The 14,368-nt window shown below is 44.1% G+C and overlaps 1 long non-coding RNA gene across 1 annotated transcript; it reads left to right on the top strand.

The window, feature by feature from the left end:
• The first annotated feature begins 6,596 nt into the window (after positions 1-6,596).
• On the top strand, positions 6,597-6,922 carry LOC142881044 (uncharacterized). The gene is made up of 2 exons (XR_012925502.1): positions 6,597-6,627; positions 6,831-6,922. It is a non-coding gene; the product is annotated as an uncharacterized LOC142881044 (long non-coding RNA).
• The last annotated feature ends 7,446 nt before the right edge of the window (positions 6,923-14,368 follow it).

The following is a 14,368-nucleotide window of genomic DNA, read 5'->3' as shown; positions in this document are numbered from 1 at the left end:
GCTCGTGAGTGACAATGGACCACAGTTCACATCGGTGGAATTTGCGAACTTTTTAACATCAAATGGCGTGAAACATGTGCGCTCAGCTCCTTTCCACCCGGCTACAAACGGCTTAGCGGAACGTTTTGTGCAGACTTTCAAACATTCCCTTAAATCATCGAAGGGGACCTCAACTGTGCAAAAACGTCTTGATGCCTTCCTGCTCCAATACAGGAACACTCTGCACACAACTACTCACGAGACACCTGCGATGCTGTTTCTTCACCGCAAGCTCCGTTTTTTTAATTAATAACCTCTTTGGAAAGCAGACAAAGTAATAAAATGATTGGTCTATTTATTTCATCAGAACTAAAAAAATAAAAAATAAAAACTCAACGATCTTGAAAGTTCCTCCCTTTCTCTTGCACCTGTCGATGTGTGTAGCTAACACAAATTTGCAAATATTTTGTCGTCCTCATGGAATTAAACAGTATACCATGTTAATTTATCAGTGAGTGCTCTCTCTTTTCATGCAATTCATCACTCTTAACATGTAATGCTGAATCATGAAAGCTATGGAGCAAAAAATAATAATTACATAAACGACGAGTGAAATAAATATGTCATTCATTCAATAAAGATTTCATTCATTCATTCATTCATCTTCTATACCCGCTTATTCCTATTCAGGGTCACGGGGGTCTGCTGGAGCCTATCCCAGCTGTCTTAGGGCGAAGGCAGGGTGACACCCTGGACAAGTCGCCAGTTCATCGCAGGGCCACATAGAGACAAACAACCATTCACACTCACATGCACACCTACGGACAATTTAGAACGTTCAATTGACCTCACGTGCATGTTTTTGGAGTGTGGGAGGAAGCCGGAGAACCCGGAGAGAACCCACGCAGACACAGGGAGAACATGCAAACTCCACACAGAAAGGTCCCAGGTCCGGGCCCCGGAATCGAACCCACGACCTTCTTGCTGTGAGGCGGCAGCGCTTTTATTTCATTTAACAAAGCATATCATTATTTCATCATGCATTTAATTGTTTTGTGGTCCTGTGTTTTAGTGCTTGATAATTGTATTCTGTTGTCAAATTTGCCCATCAAAGTCAGATTAGTAATCCTGTACATCAGTTTAAGGAAAACCAATTCTAGGTAATGGATTGCAGATCTGGTAGTGACCTGTTACAATGGAAAGAAATGTATACATAATAAGTACGTCTGTGTGCCCGATATTTTAGCTAACACTAAACTTTCTGCACAACTGTCTGCATTGTGTTTAAGTTTAAATTAGTTAAATATGTTTGCATACTCAATTTTAAGTAAAATTACACAAAAAAAAATATTGTACATTTATTTTTGGAATGTTTTGCTTTTTACAGCTTTCCTTTTGGGGACAGAAAAAGGTTGCACAAATGGGTGGAAAATGTGAGAAGAAAAAACTGGACACCCAATGACAACTCCAGGCTGTGTGCTCTTCACTTTGAGGAGAAATCTTTCATTTTGCGTGGTGAGAGAAAGTGCCTAACTTCAACAGCTGTCCCAACCATTTTTAGTTTCTTCAAATCAGGTAAGAGCATGGCTACCAAACAAAAGGTAAGTGAGTCACACACACACCCACACACACACACGTGATTTTGATCAAATCTTTGACCACACATATTCTAAAAAATGTAAAGAGGTGTCAGAGATCTTGGAAGAAGACCGTTTTCTCGTGATTCAGGAACCATGTGACAGCCATACTGTGTCTGATGTAGATGTAGAGGTCACAAATGATGTACAGATCACCAATGATGAAGAGGTCACAAATGATGTACAGATCACCAATGATGAAGAGGTCACAAATGATGAAGAGGTCAGAGCAACAATGAAGGGATTTTACATTGACTGTTCAGTTAACATGTTCAATGTTAAAATATTCACATGAAAAAAACTTGAAAATCATTACGGCAGACGTAAAAAAAAAATTGTAAGAAAGTGTTGAAAGTTATCTTGAAATCATTTATGAGGATACTCATTATAATATTGATGAAGTGTTATTTCATGTTTTGTTGGCTGTTTCAAGGGTTTATTTAGTTTGTTGTGACACAATCTAAGGTTCAATTTGTAAAGAAATAAAAGTTCTTGTGAAAAAAGATAGTGGTCAAAGTGATATTAGTGTTATTTGTGTTTGTGTTTTTTGTAGTCGTGTCTGGATTTGTCCTGTTCGTTTCTGGTCTGTGTTTGTGTTCCCACTCTTGGCCTGCACCTTGTCGTGGTGAGTGGGCTTTTAACTAAGACAGGCCAATTATATATATTGTGTGAAGCCAGCAAAACAGTCATTATTATGAGAATTATAACTGAAGCACACTAAATAATACACCATCAGTCACATTTTGCTTTTCTGTTATTAATCTAATGTGTGTTATGTCAAGCCTCCACAGTGGCGTGCTGCAGTCAGGATGAGACGAACAAGGTGAATGGATGGACGGATTGATGAGCCCAGTGAGCCTCCACCATCCACAGACAAGCCAGTTCCATTTTCCACCCAGAAGGATGTCTCTTCCATCTATCTTTGCCTGCCAGGGAAATGCAACCAAACATAGTAATTACAGATGGTGTTGTCTCTGTTAAAGTGACACATGAAAAAAAAAAAAAAAAAAAAAATATATATATATATATATATATATATACATATATATATATATATATATATATACATATATATATATATATATATATATATATATATATATATATATATATATATATATATATATATATATATATGTATATATATGTTTTGTGATTCATGTTCATGACAATAACAATCGAACAGATTTTCTTCATTCTTCCAATGAGTTTCGCAAACAAACATGGAATTTTCCCTGGATCATACTAATACGTTTGTAGATTATATAAAGAAAATTATAAAACACATTTGTTGTGGTTTTATATTAAAGCAGATAGTCAAACGTAAATGTAGCGTGGTAATGTTGCGAAGACACATTTATTTTTGTTTTTCTTTGTTTCTTTAGAAGCTTTTATTTTGGTTTTCTGTGGAAGCACAACAGACAACACACATGTTAACGTCCGCTACTACGGTTCGCTTCATATAGGTCTCACGAGCCACTTGAGAGACTTCCTCTCGAGCGTTATCTACTTTTTACATTTCAAAACACAGATCCATACCCGACTTCGACTTGAACTTATTAATCATGTCGTTTCCCACATTCAATCTTACTCGTATACATTTAAATATTCACATTTCTACTGAATAAACATCCCATAACGTTAAACGAACACTAACGTAACCGAGCGTCAACCCCGCCTCCTGGTAACCTAGCAACGGGCTAGCCGTTGTTTCCTCTTCGCTAGGTAATCACTCGGAGACGATACATTCAAAACGTAAATTTAACTCACATACCCTCGATCTCAGACTTCAATTACGAAACAGCCACACATACATTTGCTCTTATTTTCAACCATTTCCCCTTCTCACCTGTGGAAGCACAACAGATAACACACACGTTAACGTCCGCTACGACGGTTCGCTCCACATAGGTCTCACGAGCCACTTGAGAGACCTCTCTAGCGTTATTCCCCGGGGCGAACACAACCTCCACTGGTAGAAGTGGGTAACTGCACCCTGCTCACTGATCACTCTCACACACGCCACAAACCACAACAAAAGCAGGAACAGTGCTTTGCCACAATTATGCTACATAAACACGTCCTGGTCCCCTCTGGATCCTCTTTTCCGGTCCTCGCGATCACTCTCTTGGCTGCGGTGGGCATGGTTCTGCCCGCGGTGTCTTCCTTTGTCAGGGCATTCTCTGGCCCAGTGACCCATGCGGCCGCAGATGTGGCACGCCCCCTTTTCGCCTCTGTCTCCGCTAGTCGCCCTTCGTCGGTTGTCGTTGTTCCTGTAGGGCCGTCTCGCCGTGTCACTGAGGTGCTTCATCATGGTGAGGGAGGCACGCTTTATCTTCTTGTCCTCTGCATCGCTGGCCTCCTGCAGAAGCCTCTCAGCGTGCACTGCATGACGTCGGACCTCTGTCAGCCGGGCATCTTCAATCCCCACGCAGCAGCTTCTGTTAACTGCTTTGGCGATCTGGGGGAGCAGCCCTTGTCTGAAAGCAGTGATGAGGCTGGCCGTTTGGTTGACGGCAGTCCTGATGAACGTGGCGACGCTGCGGCGTCGGTGCTGGAGTGCGCAGGGTTGTACGGTGGTAGCGTTGGATGAGGGCAGGCGGGAGGAGGGAAGACAGGCATGTCCAGGAGAGGGTCCCTCGGGCCTGTAAGAGAAGGATACAAACGATTTGGTGCATTTGAATGCTCGTGTGTGAGTGGCTCCTTTTCTCCCTCCTCTGGGGAGTGTGTGTGAGCGTGTGCACCCTCTGCCGTTATCTCTGTCACCCCTGTGCTCCAGCGCCCAGCGCTGTTCACACCTTTCTTTACTTGTTTCCTGTCCCTGACCTCTGCTTCAGGTTTCCAGAATGAAAAACACCTTTCATGATCTTTGATGATTTGAATCTCCCACCTGTTTGGGTTTTTCTTTTTTGTAACCTTTCCCTCGGCTATATTCAGTTTATCCCGGAGGTTTCTCAATTCCTCCATACTCAGTGATCCCCCCTCTGGGAAACCATACTTTTCAACCCAAACATCCAACATATCAAGACAATCTGGACCGTATTTTTTCCGCATGTCGTCCACAATTTGTCCCCCCTGGGGAACTGCAGCAGCCACTTTGCTCTGGTTCTTCCCCATCCCTGTCTAGACTTATTACTTGTAGCTGCACAGGCGTCCCTGTGCCCCCTTTTTTTACTCAGGCGCAAAAAGGTAGAGAAAAAATTCACCCCTTCAGTACTTAGTCACCAAAGGTTTTGCCCGCTCAGCCCTCACCAACCTTCTTGGATATCTGGTGAGCGGGACAGGCCCGCGATATGACCTTGACTGGCGCGATATTATGATTTAGCGTACGTTACGCTCAACGTCATTCCGTGCGGCAGGTAAAAAAAAAAGGTGGTGTTGTCCCGGGTGTCCCAATTCCATCGCAAGCCGATCGGAGCCGATTATCACCCGGGTCGTTTGTCGGGTTGGTTGACCCGTTTTGTCGTGCAACAGCTGCAACTGCAAACTGCAGGCTTCAATTTACCGACGCCTTACACATGTGATAGCATGGAGACTGTGCATTGTAGCAACATCAGTCCCCTCAGAGAGAATCTTCTCCAAAACAGGGCAGATATTTACAGAGAGAAGAAACAGGATCAGCCGCACAAAGATGAGGCTCTTGGTTTTTCTCATTGTCAATCTTCACTAAAGGCCAAAACTGTTATCTGAATGCTGAGTTTTTTTTCTTTTTGTTTTACACATTTTAATTCATATTTTGTTGTGTGAGTTTCTGTAAGCGTATGTTGTTTGACTTTACATTTGTGTAGTAGTAAAAAACTAAACGTTTAAAATTGGTAATAGTTATTTAGATAGAGGCACCTAGACCCACCTGTGGGTCATAACACCCCCTCTCTTAAGAACTAAACCCTATTAACATACCTACAAACAAAACTAAACAAGAAAAACCTCAGTTCCCCTGAAATAAGAATTCCGCAGCTCGTCCACATGTACACGTGATAATGCATCTGCCAACACATTATCAACCCCCCTTCCTGTGGCAAATCTGGAGATTGAAGTCTTGCAGGAGCAGAGACCACCGCATCTACGGCTGGTTTGATTGCGCATCCTATCCAGGACCACGAGGGCGTTATAGTCTGTAAAAACCTGACCCCAAATTAACATCAAGATGGGCATTGTCAGAAGGAGAGCCAAAGCTTCTTTCTTAACTTCCCAGAATGGACTCTGTGTGCGTGCTGCTTACTTGTGGCATGTCCCTCTACTTCTATGTCATGGTGCAAAACTGACGTACGGCGGGGGTGGTCAGAAAACAATAGTGGGTGGCTCTCAATTAATTTAACAATATCATGACGGGCTGATGCAGGCAAATGGGACAAAAACAAGCTTAAGTTATTCATAATTTCAGAGTTTCCCAGGCGCGCCGAAGGAACACCGATTTTTTTTTTTTTCAATGAGCCCTCCCTCCGCCAATGGGCACGGAGGGGGCGGAGGCTCACCCCTGTTTTACACCAGAAGCGTCAGCAGAGCGTCAGCAGAGCGTCCGTGTCGACGCAGTGAAACGCGGCCACTAAAGTCAATGAGCAGGTTTACACCAGGCGCAGAGCGTCCGCGTTTCAGAAGCGTCCCAGAAGCAGTAAAACGCGACCCGCTGGAAAAGAACGCCAGAATTTATTCTTTGACGCTTACTGCGTCAATCGCAGCAGGTAGGATCGTTCAGACAGGAAGTCAATGGTGTAAAAACACGGTGGATCCGGTTGATTTTCATCATAACACAATGTGCTGGATTTTGTACTTATGTGCTGTACTTTACTGTGAAACATCAACGTGACGCATCGGCTTCAACGCTGTTCAGGTCGGCCGTCAAACAAAAACAGATTTCACTTTGAATCTCAAACTATGATGAACAAAATGCATCTATACTTTAAATACCTGCATTTTGTATGATGCCAGTAGTTTACTTTATTATTATTTTTCTTTTTTACACACATCGATACTTCGAGACACTGTTGGGACAGTGTCTCGAAGTATCGATGTTTTGTTTCATTGTTGTTTTCTTTAAAAACACGCGAAAACTACCTGGGTTGTCGCGCGATCTTGCAATCCTCGCAGGAACTGATCGAGCCGCTGCACGAGACGCTCTGCTCGTAAAACGCGTCCTGTGTGGGAGGGTGCTGGAGCGTGAGCAGAGCGTCAACGCGGTCGCTCTGCAGACGCTCTGCAGACAGATACTTCGAGACACTGTCCCAACAGTGTCTCGAAGTATCGATGTGTGTAAAAAAGAAAAATAATAATAAACCGAACTGCTGGCATCATACAAAATGCAGGTATTTAAAGTATAGATGCATTTTGTTCATCATAGTTTGAGATTCAAAGTGAAATCTGTTTTTGTTTGACGGCCGACCTGAACAGCGATGAAGCCGATGCGTCACGTTGATGTTTCACAGTAAAGTACAGCACATATAAATACAAAATCCAGCACATTGTGTGTTATGATGAAAATCAACCGGATCCACCGTGTTTTTACACCATTGACTTCCTGTCCGAACGATCCCACCTGCTACGTTTGACGCAGGCGGGACGCGGCAAGTGTCAAAGAATAAATTCTGGCGTTCTTTTCCAGCGGCTCGCGTTTTACTGCTTCTGGGACGCTTCTGAAACGCGGACGCTCTGCGCCTGGTGTAAACCTGCTCATTGACTTTAGTGGCCGCGTTTCACTGCATCGACGCAGACGCTCTGCTGACGCTCTGCTGACACTCTGCAAACGCTTCTGGTGTAAAACAGGGGTAACTTTTCAACATTTTGACGTGGCAGACTGGCTGCTAATAGGAGTCAATGCGCCAAGAGCCATGGAACCATGGAAGGTAATCAGCAGCCAGGGTAGTGGGCCTGCTGTGAAAACCTTGCTTGGATGGGTCATCAATGGGCCTCTCAGTGATGATGGGAATGATGGATCTCTGCAGTGTAACAGAATATCAATTGAAGAGCTGCTGGTTCAACAATACAACCAAGATTTTATTGAGCAATACTACGAAGAAAAAAAGAAAATGTCTATTGAAGACCTTGAGTTTATGAAAATAGCCTCAAGCTCCGCTGTTTTGAAAAATGGACATTACAGCCTAAGGCTGCCCTTTCGTAAAGCTGATGTACAACAAAGCTGTGGCCCAGCAAAGAGCACATCATCTTCTGAAAAGGTTCAAGAGGAAGGACAAGTTCTTCAGTGAGTACAAAGATTGCATGAAAGATGTTTTTGCAAAGAATTATGCAGAAATTGTGCCAATAGATGAATTGGATCATGAAAGTGGAAAGGTGTGGTTTATACCACACCATGGCGTCTATCACCCACGCAAAAAAAAACTTGCGTGTGGTATTTGACTGTACTGCCACCTACTGTGGAACATCATTAAATAAAGAGCTCCTGCAGGGTCCCAATTTGACAAGTACACTGCTAGGTGTGCTGCTTCGTTTTCGCCAAGGCCCTGTAGCATTCATGACTGACATTGAGGGAACGTTTCATCAAGTAAGAGTTTTCAACCAGGATGTAAACTTCTTACGCTTCCTCTGGTGGCCAGATGGGGACATTACAAAGGACCTACAAGAGCACAGGATGCTAGTCCACATCTTTGGGGCAGTGTCATCTCCAAGCTGTGCTTCATTCGCCCTGCTGAAAGCAACCGACAACAATCAGCATGACTTCCCAGCCGAGGTTATAAACACTGTTCGTCAAAATTTCTATGTGGATGATTGTCTAAAGGCCGTCAGCACGGTGGAACAAGCGATACATCTGTACCAGCAGCTAACAGACCTGTGCGGTAGAGGTGGATTTAAGCTCAATAAGTGGGTGAGCAATCATCGCTCGGTGCTGGCCGCCATTCCTGAAGAGCAGAGAGCTAAAGAGGTAAAAACACTTAACCTTGACAGAGACCAGCTCCCTATGGAGAGGGCCCTTGGAGCTCAGTGGGATGTTCAGCAAGATACATTCACATTCAGCATCAGAACCAAGCTGGGATGAGATGAGGAAATCCCTCAGGTCATGGTACATCCCATATATAGTTTTTCAAGCGCCAAACTACAACAAAGGAACTCATCTATAACAAATCTACAACCTTGTAAGGGCAAAACCTACTTATTTTAATTCTGATTAATAAACTAAAGCTTATTCGATTTATTTGATTATCATTATGTTATTGTTTTTTTTAAACGCTCATACAAAACAAAAAAAGTGGAGGGAGAGTAGTCTGAATCATTGCTCCACCTTATCCATCGCACTCATTTGCCAGCCGCAAGCGATTCCAAGTTAGTTAGCGTCACATCCACTTGTAGTGCATCATTTCCGCCAGCAAGTTTCTCCGGTTACGACTGCCCACGCTGACCCATATTTTCCATATACTCACTCACCTGTATCAGGTACCCTGCAAGGGCAACGATTAGGCTCTTGTCTCAGACCTTCCCCGAGGTGATTGGTGGAGTGACGCGCAACCAGCACGTGACCTCTACGACGAGGTTCCTCCCACGGAAGTGCCATAGGAGGACACGGATTAAATAGTATGGCTTGTCCACCAGAAGGCTGTGTTGTGGTGTACATAATATAAAACTTCGGCCCAGTTCTGCTTGTATTGCAATGGGTGGTGTTCCTGAAGTTTCATTTTTTGTCCCTTTTTATTTTTTACATCCATGTTTGTGTTGAAATAGTATTGTGAATCGCTAGCTCGCATTGCATGTGTAAAGGGTTATAATTGAAGAGTCATGTAATTGATCACAATACTGCGTTAATGTTAAAAAAGATGAAAAGTGTTAAAAAGAAATGTTAGAAATGGTTAAATTGAATAAGATTTAATTCATTCATTTAGTATTTTATCTTTTATATTTTTTTGTTGTTGGTGTTAAAAAGTAATGTTAACAGTGATCCGCACGGCGATCTGAATCCAGGAGTCTGTGATCGATTGTGTTTGCCTCCACACCGTACCCCACAGGAGTCGCAGTGTCTTCCTCATTGCAATAAACACTCTGATGAGGAAGCACTGTCATCACCCTGTGTGATAACTTCTCCCTGCTTTCAGGTGTGTCGTGAGCAGGAAAGCAGTAAAGGGGGTGTGGGAATATTATAAAAATGTTTTGGACGCTAAGAGCGTGTTATGGAATATTTTCGGTTTGATCGAAAGTAATTTTGCTGCGTGCGCGTGTGCGTGCGTGTGTAAGCGATTAATAATAAATAAATAAATAAATCTCATTGCAATAAACACTCTGATGAGGAAGCACTGTCATCACCCTGTGTGATAACTTCTCCCTGCTTTCAGGGGCGCAACATTTTGGAGGCACCGCTGGGATGAGCGCTACGTGGGCTAACTTTTATTACGAAACACGCCCCGTTGTCGTTCAGCCTACCCAAATCACCCAGTCCAGCGGCATCTGGTAGTGAAGTAACTGCAGTGAACTGCGGGATCCCTGATACAGCCTGCTTGCAATCTGAGGTACAATAAAGTTACCAGGAGAGCTGACGCCGCTAACTCGGAGCTAACGCTATCACGGCCTACTTATTACCTCGTCACTACGCGGAATATGGAGTCACCAGAGCTAGAGAAACTACAGCTTGAGGTAATACAAGGATTGTGCACACTGTCAAAGGACCACCTTGTGAACTTGTGTGATTTCTTGACAATCTCCGGTCCAGAATTTGAGCATGTAAGTGGCAAGAACAAAACATCACTGATTTCAATGATAAGCAACCATTTGCAATGAGAGGAGTTAAGAGAATTAGAGGATGATGGTATGGCTGAACTCCTCCCCCTAATGGATAAAATAATTCAGTGCCAGGCTGTTAGTGAGAAAACTCTAACTGGGAATGTATCTCAACCTACTGAACAAGTTAACATGTCTCAGAAACAAGATGAACGCCAGCAAATGAAAAAAATGAGGAACAGATGCGGTTGTCTAAGGGAATTGAGGCACTGCAACTTCGATTGTCGTTGATGAAGAGACAAAGTGAGTGTGAAAAACCATCAAGGGGAGTCACCACACACAACAGATTGTCAGCCCCCCATACCACCCTCTCTCAAGCTCCACATTCATGGCATAAAGATTTTAAAATATCTGGCCAAATTGGTGAGCCCGGACAGAAAGATCGCCTTACCTTTTCCAGTCTTGCACGCCAAATAGAGCATGGTTTGAGCAAGGGCTTCCCCGAGGTGGAGATATTGGATGCTGTGATAAGGGCTATTGCTCCTGGGATGCAACTCCGCAGTTATCTAGAGGGTAAAACTAATCTGACATTGCCCACACTGAGACGTATCCTCAGGTGCCACTATCAGGAGAAAAGTGCAACAGATCTTTACAAGCAGTTAAGTTCTGAGGTTCAAGGTGCTAAAGAGACCCCTCAAAATTTTGTTATTCGTGCATTGGACCTGAGACAAAAGATTTTATTTGCATCACAAGAATCTGAGTCTGGATTAAAATATGACCCTGGTCTTGTCCAAAACATGTTCCTGCACACAGTATTGACTGGTTTGCAAAGCGACAACATTAAACGTGATCTTCAACCATATCTTAAGCAGCCAAATGTTTCTGATGAGCTGCTATTGGAAAAACTAAACACTTCTTGTGCCTATGAAAATGAGAGACAGGACAAGAGGAGAATGCTAACGCCACACCGTTCTGCAGCCATCCATTCTGCACAGACCTGCGACAGTCCTGGAGAAAAGAAAGAGAAAACAACAGTCCAGCAGACCAGCAGTAAGATGCAACCAGACATCCTGTCTGAGCTCAAGGAAATGCGGTCCAACATGGCTCTTCTGAACGACCTGAAAGCAGAAGTTTCTGAAATCAAAGAGTTCATACAGAAACCTCAGTGCTCACCTTCGCCAAACACCAACCAAGTAGGAGGTCCACAAGATAATGTTATTCAGCAGATGACAGTCTCTTCCCCATCACAGATGCCACCGCCAGGACAATGGTCTCTGCCAGGCTATGGTCAACGAGGCAGTCACAATCGGTATAACCACATGGTCGTCCCCCAGCCCGCATTCCCAACGGCAGCCCCTCGACGCCATAGGAGATGCTTCGCTTGTCAGCAAAACAACACTGAAGACTGTATGCATTGCTATGGCTGTGGCAGCAGCGAGCACTTCCTGGCCGGCTGCAGGATGAGGGAAGCAAGGCAGGTGAGGAGCAATCCTTTAAACGGAGTCGGGTCACTCCAGCGAGACAGGGAGTGACTCATCCAACAACATTGTCCCAGTTCTGTGTACACTGTGGCAGAAAGGGTAATAACATGAAACTCAGACAATGCATGTCATGCAAAAAAGTGCTGTACTGTTCCAAGTTCTGCCAGGCTGAAAACTGGACTGTTCATAAAAACCATTGTGCACAAACATCATGTGAGACGGTCCAAGCAAAGTCATCAAAGCAAAAGACACAAGTAAAAATGGCTCCACTAATTGGAAAAAAGTATCTGATCGACTGTTACATCCAAAACAAAATGACTAGAGCTCTATGGGATTCGGGGTCGCAGGTAACAATAATCGACGAGAAATGGAGGAGGGAAAACTTGCCAAATGTGGTGCCCAGAGACATTAATGAAATACTGGAAGCTGACAACAGCCTAGATATCACTGCAGCTAATGGAGAAAGTATGCCATATGTTGGCTGGGTTGAAATTACATTCAAGTTAGCTACTGATGGAGCTCCAGTGACAGAGGTTATCGTCCCCACACTTGTCATGAAAGGCACCAGTCTGGCCCGGCCCATCATCGGTTCCAATGTAATAGGGCTCATTGTTGACACCGAGTTAAAACAGTCTAACACAGCCAACAAGCATCAGTTGATTCAGTGTGTCGTGGCAGCATTTCCTGGATTTGAAACAAGTGATGTTCAAACCTGTGTGGAACAAGTGAGCACAGAACAGACATATGAGTACATGGTAAAAACAACAAAAGAGAGACTAAATGTGCCTAAACACACTTCTATTAAGGTAGAATGCCGTGTACAAACATCTCCCTTTCAAGAGGAAATCACCCTCATATTTGAGCCTGATGTAAACCCACAGTGGGCAGAGGGGCTCGAGTTCTGCGACACCCTTGTGAAACTAAAAAAAGGAGTGAAGCCATTCATTATCATTGATGTACAGAACCCCACGGACCATGATATTGTGTTGGCTGGGAGAACAGTTGTAGGAACAGGGCAACCAATTCAAGCTGTTTACCCTGCCTCAGTCTTCGCAAATTTCCACCTGTCTCTACAGCCGTGGTGAGTCAAGTGGATGTGGAAAAGGATGAAGCCTCCAGTGATGCTTGGGACCCCCCAATTGACCTAAATCATCTTACTGAGCCTGAAAAAGCAGTGGTACAAAAAATGTTGAGAGATGAATCAGCTTCCTTCTCCAAATCAGAGAATGATATTGGGTGTATAGACAAGCTACAGCTCTCTATCTCATTAACAGACACTGAGCCTGTTGCAAAAACTTACCTGTCTGTTCCCCAGCCATTGTACAGAGAAATGAAGGACTATCTGCATGACCTGATTGCACAGGGATGGATAAGAAAATCGAACTCACCGTATGCATCTGCAGTCGTCTGTGTCCGCAAGAAGTGTGGTGGCTTGCGGTTGTGCATAGACTACCGTGAGCTTAACAAAAAGACAATCCCTGACCGCCAGCCAATTCCAAGAGTGCAAGACATCATGGATGGCCTGGGAGGCCACTCTTGGTTCTCCTTGTTAGATCAAGGTAAAGCATACCATCAGGGCTTTATGGCTGAAAAGAGTAGACCTTTAACTGCTTTTGTGACCCCCTGGGGTCTGTATGAGTGGATCAGGATACCATTCGGCCTGATGAATGCACCCGCTGCCTTCCAGCGATGTATGGAGGACTGTCTGGAGGGTCTAAGGGATGAAATTTGTATCCCATATCTCGATGACACAATAGTGTTCAGCAAAGCATTTTTAGCCCACGTGGAGGATGTCAGAACAGTACTAAGGCGGCTCCGACACAATGGCATTAAATTGAAGCCCAGCAAATGTGAGCTCTTCAGGCGGGAAGTGCGCTACCTGGGACGCATAGTATCAGCAGAGGGCAGTAAAATGGATCCGGCTGACACTATTGCAGTGAGAGTCCTGAAAGAGAAAAGACCTCGCACAGTAGGAGAGCTTCGAACCATTATGGGCCTCCTTAGCTACTACAGTATATTAGAGGCTTCTCCTGCATTGCCAGCCCCCTCTACAACCTCCTAAAAGCATTCCCAGATACGCAACAGTCTGAAAACAAACCAAGAGGCACAAAGAGAACACAGATGAAAGTAAAATGCAAAGGGGTTCCCTCAAATCAGCCCATTACATGGACTGACAAACATCAAGAACTACTGGAGAAGTTGATAGACTGTTTAGTAGAGCCACCCATTCTTGCATTTCCCGATTTTAGTAAACCTTTTGTTCTACACACAGATGCCTCCAATCAAGGACTCGGTGCAGTTTTATATCAAGAGCAAGCTGGAAAGATGCGAGTCATTGCATATGCATCACGCACACTTACCGAGTCTGAGAAGAACTATCATCTTCACTCAGGGAAACTGGAGTTCCTGGCTCTAAAGTGGTCTGTCTGTGAAAAATTCAGAGACTATTTGATCAGCTCCTCTTGCACTGTCTATACAGACAATAATCCGCTCACTTATGTGTTGTCAACAGCCAAACTGAATGCGACTGGATGTCGGTGGGTAGCTGAGCTGGCAGATTTTCACATCACTGTCAAGTACCGTCCAGGCAGAGAGAATACAGATGCTGACACTCTT

This window comes from Nelusetta ayraudi, unplaced genomic scaffold (genome assembly GCF_046127955.1).
Source record: "Nelusetta ayraudi isolate G7.1 ecotype Tasmania unplaced genomic scaffold, CSIRO-AGI_Nayr_v1 ptg000179l, whole genome shotgun sequence".
Taxonomy (NCBI): Eukaryota; Metazoa; Chordata; class Actinopteri; order Tetraodontiformes; family Monacanthidae; genus Nelusetta; species Nelusetta ayraudi.
The sequence above is the reverse complement of the archived record's forward strand: the minus strand, read 5'-3'. Positions and strand labels throughout refer to the sequence as shown.